This window comes from Sciurus vulgaris (assembly GCF_902686455.1).
Source record: "Sciurus vulgaris genome assembly, chromosome: 13".
Taxonomy (NCBI): domain Eukaryota; kingdom Metazoa; phylum Chordata; class Mammalia; order Rodentia; family Sciuridae; genus Sciurus; species Sciurus vulgaris.
The window spans coordinates 71,550,184-71,570,872 of record NC_136474.1 but is presented as its reverse complement, the minus strand read 5'-3'; the positions used below and the strand labels follow the sequence as shown (position 1 = coordinate 71,570,872).

General features: G+C 46.0%; 1 pseudogene across 1 annotated transcript; it reads left to right on the top strand.

Annotated features, from left to right (window-relative positions):
• The first annotated feature begins 6,513 nt into the window (after window positions 1-6,513).
• On the top strand, window positions 6,514-10,478 carry LOC306642640 (4-hydroxybenzoate polyprenyltransferase, mitochondrial-like; annotated as a pseudogene). The gene is made up of 2 exons: window positions 6,514-6,536; window positions 9,526-10,478. The product of its transcript is annotated as a 4-hydroxybenzoate polyprenyltransferase, mitochondrial-like (transcript).
• Window positions 10,479-20,689: the final 10,211 nt, after the last annotated feature.

The window sequence follows — 20,689 nt, the reverse complement described above, 5'->3', positions numbered from 1 at the left end:
GTATATATATTATACCACAGTTCTTTATCCACTCATCAGTTGAAGGGCATCTAGGTTGGTTCCACAGTCTGGCTATTGTGAATTGGAAATGCTCACGTAATCTTGATGCCAAACTGGACAAGGATAGCGTGCAGTCACGGAAGCAAGAATTTTAAATGAAAAGTTGGCAAACCAGAGTGTTTAAAAAGGATAAGTCATGAAATAGTTGAATTTGTCCCTGGAATTCCATGATAGTGTTAACAGTAGAAAAACAGTGAATTCTCATTCCATTATCAGAGTAAAAGAGGGTAATACTACAATTATCTCAATAGATGCATACAAATTTAAAATTCACCATCTGTTTTACTAGAAACGGAGGGGAGTTTCATGGCCCTAAAAAGGTATAGATGGTCTATGCTGAAGTTAAGAGTGTCCATCCAGATATATCAGCAAAAAGACACTAAGGAGATACTTCCTGTTACACAAAGGACTTAAATATAGAAAATATAAATTTTTCCTGTAAGTTAAGAAATGGACCGTCCAGGTGTGATGACATGTCTGTAATCCCAGTGAACGGGGAGGCTGAGGCAAGAAGATCCCAAGTTCAGGGCCAACCTTGACAACTTTAGCGAGACGCAATCTCAAAAAGGACTGGGAAAGTAATTCGGCTGCAAAGTACCCCCTGGGTTCAGTCCCCAGTACAAAAAATTGAAGATGAACCAAAATATTAAATGGGTGAAAGACTGAACAGGTAACTCACAGACGAGGTACCTGAAAATCCCAAAAACATATAGAAAGGTATTTTTTCTCAGTGTTCAGGGCAATACAAAATAAAGGAATAATTGCATGCCACTGTATGCTTTTTTTGTGTACGAACTTTTACCATCATTTTTTGGTAAAAAAATTTTTACCAGAATTTTTTGTGTATGAAAATATACCATCAACCATTTTGAAGGACATCGTTCAGTTGTTAAACCTGACAATTTCAAAGTACTGAGAATGTGAAGTAAAGGGAACTTTGACTATGGTAGAATCAGTTGGCAGCCATTCTGACGCAGGGAAGCACACGTAGGTGATGCATCCATAGAACAACGCTAGGGAAGTCAGCAGTTGCTGTGGGGCGGGGAAGAGGATGCACACAGGCACAGGGAGCTTTGAGGTCCCGGTGGCATTTGCTTGCTTTCCTCAGCCGTGGTTATGCAGACGTTTGCCTTGTTCCTAAAAATGGACATGCTTATGCCCCTTCTTGTATGTATAAACTTTTTTTTTTTTAACTTTAAACGAATTTCAAATGAAAACTTCATGATCTGAACAGGCCCCCTTCCCAACAATACCTCCCTGTCCTTCCTTCTTCACCTCCTCCCTCCACTCCTGTCACTCCAGCTCCCTTGCTATTCCTAAAATGCTCTGAGCATGACCCCACTACTGGGACTGTCACCTTTGCTAATTTTTCCTCTTGGGGTGCTTTTGCCTCCAGATGCCTACGTGATTTGCCCCCTCCTTTTAAAGCTCTACCTAAAAGTCACTGAATTAGCTAGGCATGGTGGCGCACACCTGGAATCCAAGCAATTTGGGAGGCTGATGCAGGAGGATTGCCAGTTCAAGGTCAGCCTCAGCAATCTAGGAAGGCATTAAGCAACTTAGACCCTGTCTCAAATATGGCTGGGAATGTAGCTCAGTAAAGCACCCTGGCGTTCAATCCTCGGTATCAAACAGTGCCACCCAATGCACCCCCAAAAAAGCCTAATTAGTATATTCAGCTTCTAACATCAAGACTTCCCAGGATATCAGTGGCTTAAATCAACAGACACATTTCTCCAGACCTTTGCTACCCAGGACTGGTATATGGTCTGCACCGTGGTTTTATGGGACCCAGGTTCCTTTTGGCTGCTACTCCACCAGTCCCCGGGCATGACCCTTGTCTTTATGGTCTTATGACTTCAACAGCTGCACGTGAGGCTGGGGAACGTAGTTTATTCTGAATCGCGTACACCCTGCCAACATTCTGCCTGTAAGTTGGGAAAAGGGCACTGTGGGACAAGCCCATGGCTGTCTTCTCAGAGAGCCCTTCCCTGGCGGAGGACCTGTGGGCCTCTCACACACCACTCTCTCCCTCTCACATGGCTTTATTTTTCTTCATTGTCTTGGTCACTTTCAGTGCCTGCTTGTTACTGTCCCATCTCACACAGAAGGCCAGCCCCCATGAGCGGGACTTCACTGTGCTCCCTCCTGAGTCCCTAGAACTTAGAGTGGCACCTGGCATGTAGTTGGCACTCGAGTGTCATCTACAGAGTAAGGGCTTTGTACCCATGCCCCACACCCTTCTGCTTGCTAACTCCTGCCCTTCAGATTCCAGCCTGGCCTTATATTCCACAGCCCCAGGAACGCTAATGCCTATCCGAGAGTCACTGTGCAACCTTGAGTTTCCTCAAGGCCCTGGGAGGGCCTTCTCATGAGGTTCCCAGGGGCCACTGCTGGTAGTGACCAGTGCTGCAGGGGCTCTGAGGAAATGTTCAAGAGATTCTCATTTAATTAGTCTGGTGTGTGACCTGGGCTTGGCGGCCTTTTAAAATCTCTCCCAAGTGTTTCTATTATGGAGTCAGGGGTAAGAGGACCTCCCAGGAATGATGCCCCGCCCCCGTCGGTCCCTCACCTTCTCCCCCAGGGCCTCTCCTGGCACCCTGTGCTTCCCTCTGTATCGAGAATCCTGCTGCCCAGGACAGACAACTGTCTGCTTACCTAGTGCGACCCTCTCGTAAGCACCTTGCCACCTCCACTCGTACGTCAACCCCTGCTCCTTGCTGGATGGTTTATATGTAAGAGGCTTCCAGTTACTGGCAGTAGGCTTCTGCAGGACCAGTTGACGACATACCAGCTTGAGGACGATGTTCTCCTTTGACAGGATAAAAAGGAAGGCGAGTGCTCTGGAGGAAGGGACAAGGCTCTGAAAGAGGAATCAACAGAAGCTGAATCAGATGTTCCCCATCACTTGGGTGGAGATTAAGTTGCCTCGAGCAACAGAAGAGTGGCAGGAGAGTGTGGCCATGGTCAAGGTGTGGACTTGGTGGCCATACTGCCTGGATTCCAATTCTGCCTCCTCTGCCACCTGTGATCTTGGCAAAGTTACTTAATTATGCCATGATCCAGTTTCCTCTTGTGTGAAATGAGGTTAATAAGATTATTTTCCTTTGAGGTTTGTCATTTTTTGAGGATTAAAATACATGTAAAGCTATCAGAACAGTAACCAGCATTTATTAAGTGCTATTATTCCACTCTTTCAATTTATGGAAATGGTCAGAAATTAACTGATGATTAAGTCTCATGACTCTCATTTGCCAAGCTCCCAATTAAACCCAAACATAATTTTCCCCCTTACATGAGGACTGTGAATACCACAGACCCAAAAAATCAAGTAGCAGCGAAGCTGTGCAAGCTGAGAAATGACTGAACCAAAGGCATGGAGGTGTTTCAGCATGAGTTCACAGATTGCACTCAGTTCGAGTCTCTAGTTTAAAATCAGTCTGGTTTTAAATTGCTCATTAGTGTATTTTCTAATTGGATATAATTTGCATTTAATAAACTTACTACATTTTACTAATTTTGTAATTAGTACCAGGTTACATTTTAATTGATCTTAATAACTTGGCAAGACCCCCACTCGTTTCTTTCTTCTTGAACGTTTACCCTCTAGATCTTAGAGATGAAAGTGCTACAAGCTCTGAAAGAGTTAAAGATGTTAGAACATTTTGCTGCTGGGCATGTGGCTCAGTGGTAGAGCGCTCACCTAACGTGCAGGAGGCCCTGGGTTCGAGCCCCGGTATCTTTCTCACAGACCCAGAGAATTGCTTGTATTAGGGTGCTGAACATTAGAGATATTAAGAAATAACTTTTTAGCTACTTGCCACCCCCCAAAAGCTATTTCCCATTATCCCGTGAGGAACATAGACCAGAAATCCTTCCCCCTTCTAAAGAGAAAGCAAGTCACATACTGTTCACCAATTCAGACAATTAAGACTGCAAACTAATTTCCCATCCAAGGTTTCCCCTCAGGCCCTGCCATGTCCAGGAGGGGCAGTAACCAAACCATGTAAGGCTTGGGGAGGTGGTGGTGGTGGGCTCCTAAAAACATTGGAAGGCACCTCTGTCATATGCCCATTTCATCCAAACTCACTAAGCAACCTGTGACTTCTGTCCTAGACTGCATACCAGTCACCCAGGGAGCTTTTGAAATTAATCCATGACTGGGCCACACCTCAGTCTGATGAGTCAGTTTTTTTCTGGTGGAGGTGGTCCCCATGTGGGCATATTTTTAAAACTCCCCTGGGGATTCTAAGGTACAGCCAGGGCTGAGAACCATATGCTTGCCTTTGATCAGTAATCTGGAGTGAACAGGTAGGGGAATGAATCTGTAGGGCAGGAGGTGGTCTCCGCTCAATCACTGCGGCCCCAAGAGGGTCAGCGATTCCAGAGGCTCCTGTTTATGGGAGAGAATCCCAGCCACGGTGGAAAGCCTTTTAAGTAAAAAATAGGAGTAGCAGGAGAAATACACGTGGAGTGGGTGCCAGGCTCAGGAATTCTTATTAATAGAAAGCTACCCTGGCACTCCCAGTCACCCTTGGAGGGATTATTGCTGGAGGTCCTGTGCAGTCTGAGAGAGAGGGATGGTCCTCCCCACCCAGATCAACGCCATCTTCCAACCTGGGAGGGAGGACAGTAGATTTCAAACAACCACCCAGACCACCCCCACAGAGTGACCACAGAAGCTGACGACCAATACCTGGGACCTACCTCAGCTCCTCTTGGGTGTGGTGGTGCGGGGAGGAGGAACTCTCCCCTGCTTTGGGAGCCTGCTTTGGCTGTGGGTCTAGGGTAAAGGTTCAAGCAGGAAAATATTTATTTAAGCTATTTACCAGAAAATAAACACAGAAGGCTGAATCTATGACCAGATTCATGCCTGCTACATAAGCCACAAAACAGCCCCCACTGGATGTCTAATATTCGCTAGCATTTATTGATTGCTTACTATGTGCCAAGCACTGGGTCGGCTCCTTCAATCCTCACCATGGCCCTGTGAAGTAGGTACTGTTGTCTCTGTTACATAGAGAACTGTAGAGAAACTGAAGAAGACAGCCGAAATAACTTGCCCAGAGTCACACAGGAGCAACTGAGGAAAACGAGATTCAAATTCAGGGTGCCTCAGCTTCTACCCAATCTGGTGACCAGATCTTTCCACCGACATCTTCTCATCCTGCAAGGCAAGTGGTTATTTCACCCACTTTGCAACAAGGAAATTGAACACATGGAGGGGTACATGTGCCTAACATCTCAGCCGGTGAACGGTGGACTTATCAGTTCTGTCTGCTGATGAGCAAATTCTTATTCCTTTTTTTAAAAAAAATTTTTTGTGTGCCAGGGATTAAACCCAGGGGTGCTTAACCACTGAGCCACATCCCCAACCTTTTTTATATTTTATTTAGAGGCAGGGTCTCACTGAGTTGCTTAGGGCCTTGCTAAGTTACTAGGCCTGACTTTGAACTTGCAATCCTCCTGCCTCAGCCTCCCAGGCTGTTGGATTACAGGTGTTCCCCACTGCACCCAGTTTAGCAAATTCTTCCCAGTCTTCCGTGTTGCCTTTATCTCCCTCCCTTCCCAAGGGAATCCAGATGATAGAGCCGTGCAACTGTATTGTAAGATAATTGCACTACATAGAGACAAGTGCCGAAACAATTCCGTGTCAAGTGTTGTGGGCAGTGGGGACCACGGAGCTGCTCTGCCTTGGAGGAGAGAAGGCAGAGTCCTGGCAGAGAACCAAGGGAAGAGGGGAACTGCCAGTGGGGTCAGCTCTGCAGACTCACTCCAGTCGGAGGTGTTACCATGTGCAAAGGTTCAAGACGTGACAGGGTGGAACTTGGAAATTATATAATTTGGGGGTCTCTCTTTAAGAAAATACAATATTAAGAATACAAGATTAAGTATGAAAGTAAATGTGTATTAAAAATGAGAATGATGCCAGGCGTAGTGGTGCACACCTATAATCCCAGCTGTGTGGGAGGCTGAGGCAGGAGAATCATGAGGTCAAAGCCAGCCTCAGCAACTTAGCAAGGCCCTAAGCAACTCAATGAGAAACTGTCAAAAAAAGAAAAAAAAAAAAAGTAAAAAAAAAAAAGAAAAGAAAGAAGGAGAAGGCTGGGGATGTGGCAACCCTGGGTTCAATCTCAGGTACAAGAAAGGAAGGAAGGAGGGAGGGAGGGAGGCAGGAAGATAGGTCATGGCAATTGACAAATCATGAGCTATTTCAGGGGTCTCCAAGACCACCCTCAGGCTCAATGCTGAACTTGAAGGATCTCAGAAGAACCGTTATGCTTTTGTGATTATGTTGAGTGCAACCAAAGCAAAAATCAGCGAAGGGGAAGGGTGAGGGGGGCCCAGCAGACCGTGTGGACAGCACTGAATTCTCCCAGCTCTGAGGGTGTCAGCCTGCGTGGAGTGTGGCCCATCCAGGAAGCTCACCTGCCGTGGTGTCCAGGGTTTTACATGGGTGAGAACCAGTCATCAAGGTAAGTGGCATCCCAGTGACGGACCTTGGCCACTTAGTCTCAGTCCTGCCAGAAGTCAAACTGATATAGGGACTCAGACCTGCAAAAACACGCTAGGAGATTCTGGAAGTTATCTCCCAGGAGTTGACCAAGGACTGGTCCTCCCTTTGAAATGTGCAGGGCTTGAACAGTCTGAACCTTTTCGGTTAACCCTTCAACGTACCCTGACACATACCCCACAAGGCACAGAAAAAGTTTTGTTAATGAGCTGCTTGGCACACCTCCATTAAACATTTCCCTACATAGCCTCATGTGACCTGACTGCCTTTTCATATTTGGTTGAAAAATATTTTCTACCGAAAGAACAAAAAGATAAGTCACTGTTCTAGAAAAGTGAACCAATTTGTTTATTGCTGATAGTTGAGATACAAAAGTTATGCAACTTTATCAACATGTAATTGCAATATTACTAAGATGTGTGGCCAAAAACAGAAATTCTGATAAAAAATAAAAAACTTTTTTCACAATTCCCATTCTTCTAAAAAAGATAATGGTCCGTTTAAAATGCATATACTTCGTTGTCCACAAATGTCTGTGTTTGTGTACATGTGACCAGATGAACACGTTCCTGGAGTCCTCCTGGGACTTCTGGAGGGCCTGGGAGCTTGCAAATATTCAACTTCTGGTAATGCCTCCTGAGTCAAGACTTACTGACTGAATCTCCACACCATTAGTGTTTTTATGGGCGCCCTGCACTACACTGAGCCCAGAAGCATACATCGTCCCATCAGAGAGAAAGAAAAGGTAAAGCTGCACAAACTTGGCACCTACACACAATCTCAGAATTGACTTCCAGGCTCTGAGAGAACTTAGGAGGTCTGTAAACCTTTTCCATTTGCCTGAGACCAATGCTTCAGATTTAGCCCGTAAGGGTTCTAGTTTAGATATGAGGTATTCCCCCAAAGCTCACGTGTGAGATAATGCAAGAATATTCAGGAGTGAAATGATGAGATTACGAGACTTGTGACTTGATCAGTGGATTAATCCACTGATGTGGATTAACTGGGTGGTAACTGTAGGCAGGTAAGGTATGACTGGAGGAAGTAGGTCCCTGGGGTGTAATTTGGGGGTTTATATTTTGTCACTGATGAGCGGAGTCATCTCTCTACCTCCTGGTTGCCATGTCTGACCTGCTTTCTTCCACCACACCCTTCTGCCATGATGTTCTGCCTCGCTTCAGGCCCAGAGATATGGAGTTGGCCGACCGTGGACTAAGCCTCTGAAACCGTGAGCTAAAATAAACTTTTCCTCCTCTATATCATTCCTATAAGGTCTTTTGATCACAGCAACGAAAAATAAAGGGTAAATTGGCAAATAAGAAGGGACAAATCAGGACCCTTACTATTAATAGACTAAATTTTGTAAAATTCAAATATAAATTCCTATTTCTCCACATGTGATAGTTTTTTTTTTGTTTTTTTGCGGTGCTGGGGCTCGAACCCAGGGCTTTGTGTTTGCAAGGCAAGCACTCTACCGACTGAGCTATCTCCCCAGCCCCGCAATAGTTTTTTTTAAACAAATTATGTACTAAGCAAGATTGAAATTTATAGTGTGTTATTGAACAATGTTTTTATTTTTATAATGGGTAATGAAACAAATTATGGGTCCTTAAGGCTATTATTATGATAAAGTTAGCTAAAAAACCACATGAACTAATGAACAAAAATAAGTGTAAAGTCCTTATAATTTTAAATAAATCAGGTTCAATAAGATATCTAAAAAGCTACATACAAAGTGTAGAAAATTGTAATATGTTACAAAGTTGTCTACAACAAATAATTCTAACAGTTGATTTACAAGGCAATGTGAACAGCTCCATGGCATTTTTAACATAAAGAGTGGGGAATGAAGTGGATGGGTTTTCAAAAACAGCACTTGCCTATGCTTGCGGGGACAGGAGAGGATTGTGGTGGAGCCCTCAGACCCGGGCTGCCCTGCTTCTGCTTTAAAATACAGCTGAGTCTTGACCTGGGGGAGGGTGGAAAGGGCCTTGGGCCTCTGGTGAGCATCTGCCTCCCTGGCCAGGAACAGCTGGCTGCTGGGGAAGGGACGCAGAGCCTGAGGCCTGAGAGCCAGGTGGGGGGGTGCTTGCTGGAGCTTTGTGGTGAACAGAGGCCTGTCGGAGCAGAAACTGCGGTGCAGCTGCCCCCGTGGCCTGGATACAAGTCCATCTTACGTCATCTCAGGGAAAACCAAAACCATAGGTGGAAGGAGAGAAAGCAAAGACCCCATTCAGATCCCCTCTCCTCCAAGAATTCAGGGGATTTCTCGTCTGTCTTTCTGTAAAAGATCATTTCATAACTTAGAGCAACTGTTAGCCTTCCTTCTTCCTCTTTAAATTTTTTAGTGAACCTCTTGACTTGAAGTTATGCCCACAGGAAATATTTAGTTACGTTTTCAGATTCTTTCACAATTTTTGTCTATTTAGATTTTTTTTTTTTTTTTTTTTTTACTTTTTCCTGAGTTAAATTTGGTAATTCGTATTTTCCTGTAAAGGCATTTATTTTGTCAAAAAAAAAAAAAATTAGAACCGTTAAAAGGGAAACTTCAAATTAAATTTAAGAGTGAGCACAAAATGATTCTCCAGCTGGGAGGCCTCAGACTCAGTGGTGGGTTTAGAGAGTGTGGGTGTTTCATCAGCCTTTGTTTATTGAAATCAAGTTCCTGTTTGTGCATGGATCTTCTTTTCTATTTCTTTAGTAGTCTACCCATTAAGTCTCAGTACCATGCTAGTTATAGTAGGCTTACGTGTTTTAATATTTGGTCCGGCTATTTCTCTCTCACTGTGATTCCTTTTCAGAGTCGGAGACAAAGGTTTAATCAACTAAAATCACAGCAAATTTATCCTGACTTAGACTTAGTCATTCATGTTAGTGGCCTGTCAGTTCTTTCCCTCCTTGTCCCTGGTCCCTGTTCTTTTCTTCAACTTTGATGATGATCTTTCTTTCAGATTAAAATCATATGAGGAGGGAGTGGCGCTCGCGCGGGGCCTGCGGGCCGGGGCGTCCGCCTGGCTGCGTGGCTCGAGCTGCAGTGCCCTGGGCCTGGCGCACACAGCAAGCGCGCCCCGCGCGGGAGACTGGCGGTCCCCAGCCTCACCGCAGCCACACGGGCGCCCGCTCAGCCTGTCGGCTGCAGCGGTCGTAAGCTCGGCGCCCCGCCCCCTGCAGCCCTATCTGCGCCTCAAGCTTTTGGACAAACCTATTGGAACCTGGCTACTGTATTTGCCATGTACCTGGAGCATTGGTTTGGCAGCTGAACAAGGTTGTTTTCCAGATTGGTACATGTTATCCCTCTTTGGCGCAGGAGCTATTCTGATGCGTGGAGCAGGCTGTACTATTAATGACATGCGGGACTGTGACTACGATAAAAAGGGCTTACTTTTAATTGGGGAACTTTACTTGGATGGTCTGCTATCAAGGGTTTCTGTGATCCATCTGTGTGCCTGCCTCTTTATTTTTCTGGAGTTATGTGGACATTGATATATGATACTATATATGCCCATCAGGACAAAAGAGACGATGCTCTGATTGGTCTTAAGTCCACAGCACTGCAGTTCCAAGAAAACACCAAGCAGTGGCTAAGTGGCTTCAGTGTTGCCATGATGGGGGCTCTGAGCCTAGTGGGACTGAATAGTGATCAAACTGCACCATACTATGCTGCTCTGGCCACTGTCGTAGCCCATCTAGCTCACCAGGTTTGAACTTTTTCTTACTTTTCCCTCATTTTTCCTTGTTATAAATTATAAAAATTATTTAAACAAAGTGCCCTTTGTGTTTAGCAAGGAACTTCTTTAACAACTTGTATTACCTTGAATTGCCCCCTGCCCTGCCCCAACTTGTCATATTAAATATTTGACTAAATTATGTTAGAGACATATTATAAACCTAAGCTTGGATTTTCCCCTTTGATTTTCCTGGAATTACTTCTGATGTGTTTGGGAAATTTTCAGCAATGTATAAAACTTGTGGATTGATTGAATTGCTCCAAAAGCAGACTGATAAACCAAACTTTTTTTTTTTTTTAATCTTTGTGTTGATGGTTAGCAGACTAATCATTCAGAAGTTTGGGTTTCTCTGCCATTGAGACCACTGCCAGATAAGTCATGACATGCTAAACACGTCTGGGTTCTGCCTAGAAAACAGGAAATTGTCATTTCAGAATATTCACCAGAATATTTAGAAATGTATAGGAATACATTGTTCAGAATATTTAGAAATGTATAGGAGCATGCCTGGTTCTCTCTTACACAATTAGTGAGTGAGAGCCAAGAATATTAATTGTTTCAGTGCACCAGACAACCCTGCACAATAAAGTTGTCCTGCCCCCCCCCCCAAAAAAAAATCATATGAGAAAATAGGAGGAGGGGGGAAGGGTCCTAGAGCCTGTCTCACAAAGCGTTGCCATAGAGACCTGTGATTTGAAAGAAAGGTCTGAAAATTACTGACTTGTGTGCATACTTACTATTTTGCTGCATGATAATTTGCTAGAAATGTCAAGCAGTTCTCCATAACTGCAATTAATACTATTTTCATATTGACTGCTCATTAAGTCTTTCTTCTTACTGTGTGAACACTCCAATCTCTTGACTTTTAGTAGTATTCTCTTACCTGATGTCTGTCTGTCTGTCTGTCTGTCTCTCTCTCTCTCTCTCACACACACACACACACACACACACACACACACACACACACACTCACATGCACATTAAAATGGCCAAAATCCAGAACAAGGGGAACACCAAGTGCTGGAAAGGATGTGGAGCAATTGGAGCGCTCATTCATTGCTGGTGGAAATGCAAAATGGCACCTCCTCCTCACAAGATAGTTCAGCGATTTCTTTCAAAACTGCATATACTCTTACCATACGATCCAGCCATCATGCTCCTTGATGTTTGCCCTCATGAATTGAAAGCCATCCCACTGAAACCTGCGCATGAATATTTATAGCAGCTTTATTCATGATTGTCCAAACTTGAAAGCCCCTAAGATGTCCTTCAGTAGATGAGAGGATAAACAGTGGTACATCAGGACAATGGAATATCATTCAACATTAAAAAGAAATGAGCTGTCAAGCCTTGAATGACACGGAGAAAGCTTAAGTGCACATTGCTACCTGAAAGAAGCCGCTCTGAAGAGGCTGTCCACTCTGTGATTCCGACTGTACGACATTCTGGAAAAGCCCAGACTATAGAGGCAATGAGAAGGTCAGTGATGGCCAGGGGCTGGTGGGAAGAAAGGAATGAAGAGGTAGAGCACAGGATTTTTAGGAAAATGGAGCTATTCTGTATGCTACTACAAGGGTGGACACAGGCCATTACAGTTGTTCAAACCTCTAGAATGTATAATATTAAGAGAATCCTAATGTACCTAATGTACCTGATACCTTTGGTGATAAGTCAAAGTAATTGTAACCTACGTGTCACTATGGGTTGATGACGGGAGTGGAATTTTGCATGTGTGGGAATCGTAAGGTATGCGGGAGCTCGGTACTTTCCCCTCAATTTTACTGTGAATGTAAAACTGCTCTAAAAAACAAAGAAAAGGCAGGGTACCCAAGCCAAGTTTAAACTTTGTCACCTTAAAAACGGCACCAAAATGTCAGCTCTCAGTCGGTGACTCAAAGGAACTTTTAGTTAAGAAAAGTGGATTGTAGACCTAAATGTTACCTAAAACCCGGAAACTTGTAAAAGAAAACAGATGAGAACATTTTTAGGCTCTTGCATTCTGCAAAGATTTCTTTGATCAGCATTGTGAACATAGGCCGGGCACAGTGGCACACGCCTGTAATCCCAGAGGCTCTGGAGGCTGAGGCAGGAGGATCGTAAGTTCAAAGGCCAACCTCAGCAGATTATTGAGGCCCTAAACAACTCAGTGAGACTCTCTCTAAATAAAATATAGAAAAGGGCTGGGGATGTGGCTCAGTGGTTAATAACCCCTGGATTTAATACCTAGTACAAAAAAAAGACACATTGAGTTTTGAAATAAAGCTCTTTTTAAAATAAACTTGTTGAGAAAAATGAAAGGATGAGCTACAGATTGGAAGAAAATATTTGCAAAGGATATATCTGTTTCCAAGAAAATATATACTGTACAATGTGCATATGCACATGCTCTATATATGTATAGGTTACACATAGAGACACACATACACATATATACACACGTACACTTATCATCAGTAGTAATTTATTACTATAGAAGGAGAAAGAAAATCAGCAGTTGCTGGGGACACAGGAAGCAGAAGGGTTGACTACAAAGGTCATGTGGAATAGCCATTAAGTAAGCAAATGATTTTTAGATGGGTGAAATATTTGAACATAAATTTTACCCAAAAATATATATGATGGCAAACAATCACATTTAGGTGTGTTGAACGCCATCGATCATTAGGCAAATGCTAAGTATGTATCTGTTAGGAAAACCAGGGAGGGAAAAGACAGCATCAGTGCTGGCCACCGCAGCTCTGAGCCTTGCTGGACTAAATGTGTAATGGGCAATCATCTTGGAAAACAGTTGTGGGGTTGCTTTAAAGTGGTAAACTACAGTGTCACCCAGCAGTCCAACTCCTGGGTATTTGCCTAAGATAAGTGAACACTTAGATTACTATTAGAACCTGTGCACAAATCTTTGTAGCACTTTTACTCATAATTGCTTCCAATTGGAAACAATTCAGATGTCTTTGAACTGGGGGGTGGATAAACAAGTGGGGTCCACCCCTGTGATAGAATACTCAGAGACAAAAAGGAAAGAGAGCTGATCTATCCAGTCATGTGGATGAATTCTAAATGAAAGATACTAACCTCTGAAGACTACAGAATACATAACTGTACACTTAAAAGGATGAATTTTACTGTATATTAATTACATACTAGTAAGCCTGACCCTCTTAAATGCAAAGTTCATATTAACAGAATAAAGGACAAAAATCATGTAGTCATTTCAGTAGAGTCAGAAAATGCATTTAAAAAACTCATTCAAAAACCATATCATCACCCATTTCTGATACTCTGGGCAAACTAGAGGTAGATGGGAATTTCCTCAACTTGATAAAACATCCCTGTGAGAAGCCTACAGGTAATATAATCAATGGTGAGATATTGAACATTTTCCTCTAAAATGTTAATAACAAGGCAATGTTAATAACAAGGCAATAGTAGCCACTATTTTTAAATAGCCTCATTTCTATTCACTGTTCTGGAAGCCATCACAAATGTAAGAAAGCAAGAAAAAGAAATAAAATTATAGAGTTACAAAGAAGAAACTGCCTTTTTATACAGATAATAGGTCATTTATGTAGAAAACCTAAAGGAATCTATAAAGAAACTGTCAGAACTGATAAGTGAATCACACCATGGAATACAAGGTAAATGTTCAAAAATTATTTCTATGTGTTAGTGACAATTGAAAAAATGAAGTTTAAAAGATGCCATTTTTAGATAGCAACTCCTCAGTACCAACAATCACACTTTAGTGGCTGGATCTTTGTTTTAAAACCATTCTCCAGTAAAAACCAGGGTTCCTTGGAAATATGGGATATTATAGGACTTGGGGTGGGGGGCAGGAAATACAGGAGCCTGAAATGTCTTGTAGAGCCAAAAAATGAGAGTTCAAATCTGAAAACGTGTAGATTGGATATGTCAAAGGGACACAGGAGCTAGGGGTAGTGGCGTACACATGTAATTCCAGTGACTTGGGAGGCTGAGGCAGGATTGCACGTTCAAGGCCAGCCTCAGCAACTTAGTGAGACATGGTCTCAAAATAAAAAATAAAAAGAGCTGGCAAAGGACATAGATCCAGAATCAACCTGTCTGCCTATCTATCTATCTATCTATCTATCTATCTATCTATCTATCTAATCATCTATCATCTACCCAGCTATACACACACAACTATAAGTCAACAATGAGGCAATGTTATTTTGTCTTTTAATAAAAGACAAAGAACTTAAATAGCTTCTTCATAAAGGAAGATATAAAATGACTAATAAGCATATGCAAATAACATCTATTGCTCTCTTTCTCTTTCACCTTCTTTAGCCGACAAATCAGAAAAGTGAGGAAAGCTGATTGAATCATGCAGTGTGTTAGGGTTCTCCTGAGAAACGGAACTAATAGGGTGTGTGAGTGCGTGTGCCTGCTTGTGTGTGTGAATGGCAAAAGATCTGCAGGGTAGGTGACGACTGGAAACCCAGGAAGGACTTGAAATTGCAACTCTGGAACAGTCTGGAGATGGGGTTTTCTCTTTCTTGGGGGATGTCAATCTTTTTTCTCTGTAGGCCTTCAACTGATTAGATAATGCCCATCCACATTATGAAGGGCAGTCTGCTTTATTCAAAGTCTACTGATAGAAATGTTCATCTTATCTAAATTAGTACCTTCACTGAAAGATCCAGAATAGTGTTTGACCAAACACTGAAGTGCCATGACCCAGCCAGGTTGATATATAAAATTAACAATTGCACTTGGCAAGCATGAGCAGATCCTGACTTCTCCAGGTGTGTCCGTGGTGGTAGGGCAGTGAAGCAGGGGAGGGTCCTGTCCCAGCTCCCTCACAGTTGGGCACCTATGGCAGCTCGCATGCCAAGGAGGAGGCAATGAGCTTGCCCTGTAGCTGGCAATGAGGAAGTGCAGTGAGAGGAGGTTTTTCAGGGGAGGAGACAATGGAACAGCCTTGAAATTTGTTGTGTCCAGAGCTCCAAGAACAGTGCTTGGCACAAAGAAGGTGCTTAGTAAATCATGTGAGTGAAGTCAGAAGCTATAGAAGGAGAGGTGGAGCAAGATGGTGATAATTCTTTCACGCCTGCTAAGAAGGGGGATGCAGTGGAAAGAGACTGAGGGATTTCAACAGTACATGAGGTCAGCTTTGAGGAGCTGTCTGGGTGCAGGGTGGAGAACAGACTTCGGGGATGATCCTGGAGCCTGGAGGATCAGTCCGGGGACTCCCAGATCAGGCATCACAAAAATGTTGCCAAGCCTAAAGTGCTGAGGAATGGAGAGGACAGAGATTTAGGAGGCAGTAATGAACGTGGAGAGGCTTCAGTATGAATCCAGCACTGGAAAGGCATACGAAGGGCCCTGGCACACCATGATTTTTTAGATGAGGAGTCTGAGACCCAGAGAGGGAAAGCAACTTGCCCATGGTCACAGAGCACATTAATAGCCTATACTGAGCAACACCCAGGTCCTATATCTGGCCAGTACTTTCTCCATGCCAGATGGCTTGTGTTCTTCTCTCTGTGCTCCTAGCCAAGTTTGTCCTCAGGAGTGTCCAATGTCATCCAAGCAGAGTTGCTGGGCCTCCTCACTCAGCAGCGCTACAGGTGGCAGGTTTGAAAGTTGGCAGGCGTGACAGGGAGACCTCATCTGGCTCCCTCCTCCACCTGGGGCAGCTGCCTGCTGTGCATGGCCACCGTCGCTGACCCCGAGAGGTGTTGTTATTTTAAGTAATTCACGTTGGAGGGAGGAAGTGACTGAAGAAAATGTGAAAATGAGTAGCTATTGCAAGCTGTGCGTAATAAGCAGCCCGAGCACGGAGACAGGCGACGGGGCACGTCTGTTATCTTTGCGCCTTTTTATAGCATCCTCCACGTCTGGCTTCTCACACTGAGCAGGAACCCTTAGCTCCTCGCCGGTTCCGACCCAAGCCCTCATTGCCCCAGATGGGAGTGGAGGAGGCTGGAGGCCCAAGGGCTGGGAGAGCAGCCCCCAGCCTCCCTCCCAGAGTCTCCAGGCACCGGAGGAACCACAGGCTGGGTGCGGGAGGTTGGGGAGGGCTGTGACGTCAGCTCTTCTCTCCGTTCCCCTCCATTTTTTGAAGAATGGTATGGCCTACCTCCTCTGGTCCCCAAACCCAGGAGCCTCTGCACCAGGCACCACACAGAAACCAGGAACGCAAAGGGGAGGTTCCCCGGGAACCTGGGCACTTTCCTCTTCACTCAGAAAGAGCCTGCACTCTCCGCACAGCCATGTCCCCCTTTGTGAGATGGACAGTGCTCCTGCCCGGGGCCAGTGGGCCAGCGGGACTGAGCATGGGTGCTGACAGGGACACTTCCTCCAGTGGGTGCAGGTGTCTGTCCGGGGGCCCATCAGCTGCTGCGGGGAGGGTTGGAAGGCTGCTGGGGGGCACTGTCCCTGAAGTAAAAGGCAACCTGCTGGGGGCCTCCCTTGGGGTGCAGTATTGAAGGCTGTGGTTTTAAAACGACTCGACTCTCCGCGGCCAGTGTGCAGACGCGGCTCTCGGTTATCAGCCTCGTGGCTGGCGGGTGTGCTTCCCTTGAGCGTATGCTCGGCTCTGGCTGAGGACCACCGAGGGGTTCGGGGGAAAGGGAGGCCTGCTCCTGCCAGGGAGGTTTAACCGCGGGCTGCAGAGAGATGAAAGGAAGCACGGGGGCAAGGTGTCTGTCAAGAGCAAGGGTGGGACTGAGGAGACACGTGGAATATTGCCAAGGGGAACGTGGGGGCGCTGTTGGGCTTGAAGCCCGGAGTCTGCGGAGTTGCCTGACAACATGGTTCTGTGATTTTCTCTAGCTGTGGGAACTGCCTGGCAGCAGAAGTGCATGGCGAAGTCATCACTGACCCTGGATTGGCCAGGCAGGTACAGAAGTAGGCCCAGCCTCTGCTTTTTCTTCTTTCATTTGCCTCAGTAAACAAGCAGGGGCTAGGTGTGGCTCTGGCTGGTGAGTTATACGAGGAAGGCTTTGGGTGGGAAGGCTCCTGAACTGGAGGACAGACCGTGAGGCTCTCCATTTGCTCTTCTCTTCTCTTCCTTCCTCTGTTGGGCCATCTGGAATGTAGACCTCATGGCTGGAGCCCAAGCAGCCATCTTGTACTACAAGACAGTGTGCTCAGAATGGGTAAACAGCAAGGGAGAAGCGTGGATCGCTGATGCATGTGGGGCTACCACCTCATCTCTGGGCTAACTACTTCTGCATTTTCTTTATTTGAGAGGGAGATAAAGTCTTATGATTTTAAGAACAGTTATTTGGGGTTTTCTCTCATATGTACTGAGCGTAATTCCAGCAGAACCAGACCGAGCATGAAGGAACTGTGGTTTATTATAAGAATGTCAGTAAAATGATTGCCATGAGGTCTTAACAAAGTAGAGAAGGATGAGAAGCCTGGAGGGCAGAATGGGGACTTCAGCCCTCTGGGGACCAAAACAGCAGCATGGGAGTAAAAGCAAAAACAGAAAGTTGTGGTTAGAGAGTGAGATTCCTGAGTTACACTAAAGACTTCAGACTGGCTGAGGAGATGAGGTCACGTGAGTGCTAACACTCCCTAAACACCTCCACGGCCGGCTCCCTCCGAAGTAAATGACATGCCTAATCTCACCCCTCGCCCAGCTCTGGAAGGTAGTGTCTTTTATTGGCCTAGTTCCCAAATAAAGGAACTGAGACTTAGGCCCAGAGGAGACAAAGCTGGTAACTGGCCAGTTTGGCATCAGAACCCCTCCCTCAGTGTGACTCCAGAGCCCAAGGTCTTCGCCACGCCCACTTCCCTGCCTGGCAATCCCTGGGGACTGCTGGGGGACGAAGCACCGCTAGCACACTGAGAGGAGATGGAGGCCCGTGAGGCTGGCCACCAGCTGCAGCCTCCAGGTGGACATTCCACCCCGGAGTGGTCACAGGAGAGGCGGAGGGCTGGCAGGTGACTCCAGCACACTGTGAGTATGCAGGCCTGGCCAGGAGGGCACGGCTCCCTGGGTGAGAGGACCGTGAAGGCGGGTGGAAGGATGATTTGTCTATTCTGGATCCCACAGACTGCCCCCGGGACCTGGGCTTCTGCAGGCCTGGGAAATGCCAGGGGTCCAGGGAGCCAGCACTGCAGGTGCATCCAATCTGGACTCAGCGGAGGTGGGATGGATTCTGGGTCAGATCCCACCTCTGCCTCTTCCTAGCTCTGTCGCCTTGGACAAGTGCTGAAATCTCTTGTGCTCCAGTCTCCCCCAGTATGTGGGCACGATGATAATCCCTACCTCGCAAGCTGGTGAGGACTAAATGGATCCGCGCGAGTGAAGCGCTGGGATAGGCCCCTGCACACAGAGGGCCCTCAGCAGGGTTGCGGCCTATGCTTCACGAGTTTCGTGAAGAAGACAGGGAGCTGCGACAGGATGGACCACAGTGCAGGGCAGCTGGGGTCAGAGCTGTCAGAGTGGACAAGGAGACACAGGGCCGCCTGCCCTTCCTCAGCCAGCCCCTCGGGAAGGCGCTAACTGCCACCCCGCAATCCCTGTACTTGGCTCTGCCCACATCCCTAGGCCTGCTCTCCTGGGGTTATTTTATTGTTGGTCTGTTTCTCCTGTCAGGAAGAATCCCATATGAACGAATGTTCTAGATATTCTAAGTCAATGTTGGACATCTTGGGAAGAGGCCAGCAGTTTTTCTCTGACCCCCAAAATACACATGCCTATGTCACCCAGGGCCTGTACCAGGTCATCGTCCGGCAATATTGTTGGATGGTGGCATGAGCGGCTGCAGGCTTGTGAACACGCTGGGATGACTTTGGTTCATTGCCCTCCATCTCCTGCCAGGGGCCCTGTTAGCCTGCTCTAGGCTGGGCTGCCTGCCCTGGCTGCCCCATAGTCCATGGAGCTGCTCCATGGTCAGCTATGTATTTGTTGTGCCTATGGCTATTATTAGGCACCACTGGAACCCAATCCCACGGAGGGACTTTGTTTTTATTAACAAGTGTCATAAGGTTGGCATTTGTGTGTCTGTTTAGGAAACATCCTGGGGAGGCTGAGCTAAGTATTCCTGAGGAGGACAGGGAACCAAAGGGCCAGGCGCCCTAGCCCAAACAGGCCTCCGGACCACCGTGGACTGTGGGCAAGTCTGAATTCCCTCCCACGTCTCCACCCCTCTGGCCTAGAGGGCTGCAACTCCAGGTCACACACTGGCCAACCTCAGAGCCCAAGGACACTGTGTGACACTGGGCAAGTCACTTCATCTCTGTGGGCATCACAGTGACAATTCATAAATGCCTGCAGTGGGTGTTCCCGTGCAGGGCTTTTACAAGACCCACTTGAAGGCACGTCTGTGAAGGTGCAGTGACCGCCCCTGAGAAGCACAAGATGGCACGTGTGGCCCTCAGACGGCACTTGGGGCACGGCTGGGCAGGGTGGCGTCCTGCCTGGACTACAAAGCTAGTGAGCAGCCCAGCGAAGATCTAGATCATGGAGAGTCTGGTCCAAAGTACATGTTCTTTCCACTGTACCAGCCTCAGTGGCCTCAGAAAGACACGCCCTGCTTGGGGACCTAGGGGACCTGCAGAGAAGGCCTTGCTAAGCCAGGGCTGGCAAGAAAAGTGAAGAGGAAAGGATTCAACATAGGCAGCCTGAGAGGGAAGACAGTGGGTTCTGGAGTCTGACTGTTTCTTTCCCCTTGTGATAATCATGGAGAGCTGTACACCGTGATTTACGCGTATTTCTGAACATATGTTATACCTTTTTTAAAAAGGTTAAAAAGAAGAAGAATTTTGTCGCATATAGTTATTAAGTCCTATATATTTTTTAAAGCTTCTATTCACAGAGCTCTTATTTGCTTTATTCAAAAAACATCAAAAGCTCTGTTTAAGAATCCAAAGATATCCAGGTGGAATTCCCAAGAGTCTGGGTCAGTGTACAGATTTCAGAACTGAAATTCTGAAAATTGCGACCCTTCCTTGTGGCTGCCCAGCTCCTAATGTGGAGCCCACTGTTGGTTATAGGTCCTCCTCCACTTGTGTGATAATTGGAGCGTTTCTAGCACAATGGCTTCAAGCTATGCTCCAGCAAGGCCTTGCAGCCACGATGGCACCAAGGGCTGCTAGTTAGGCAGAGGGCGAGGTGGGGAGAGAGGACACAGGGTGCCCTTTTGCTTTGGAGCCAGGATTTTACCATTGGAAAAATTTCTGAAAACCATTGCTCTCTTTTTTTATAGGCTAAATGTCCAAGGTTGCCAAGAGGTTAGTCAAACTTTCAGACAGTGGCAGAGCCAGACCTCAAATTCAGGTTTCTGACTCCAGGGCCTGTGCCCTCTCCATTGTTCCATACTTTTTTGGGTTAGCTTCTGTTATGGTTTGGATCTGGAATGTTCTCCAAAAAACTCACATTAGGCAGTACAGGCAGGTTCAGAAG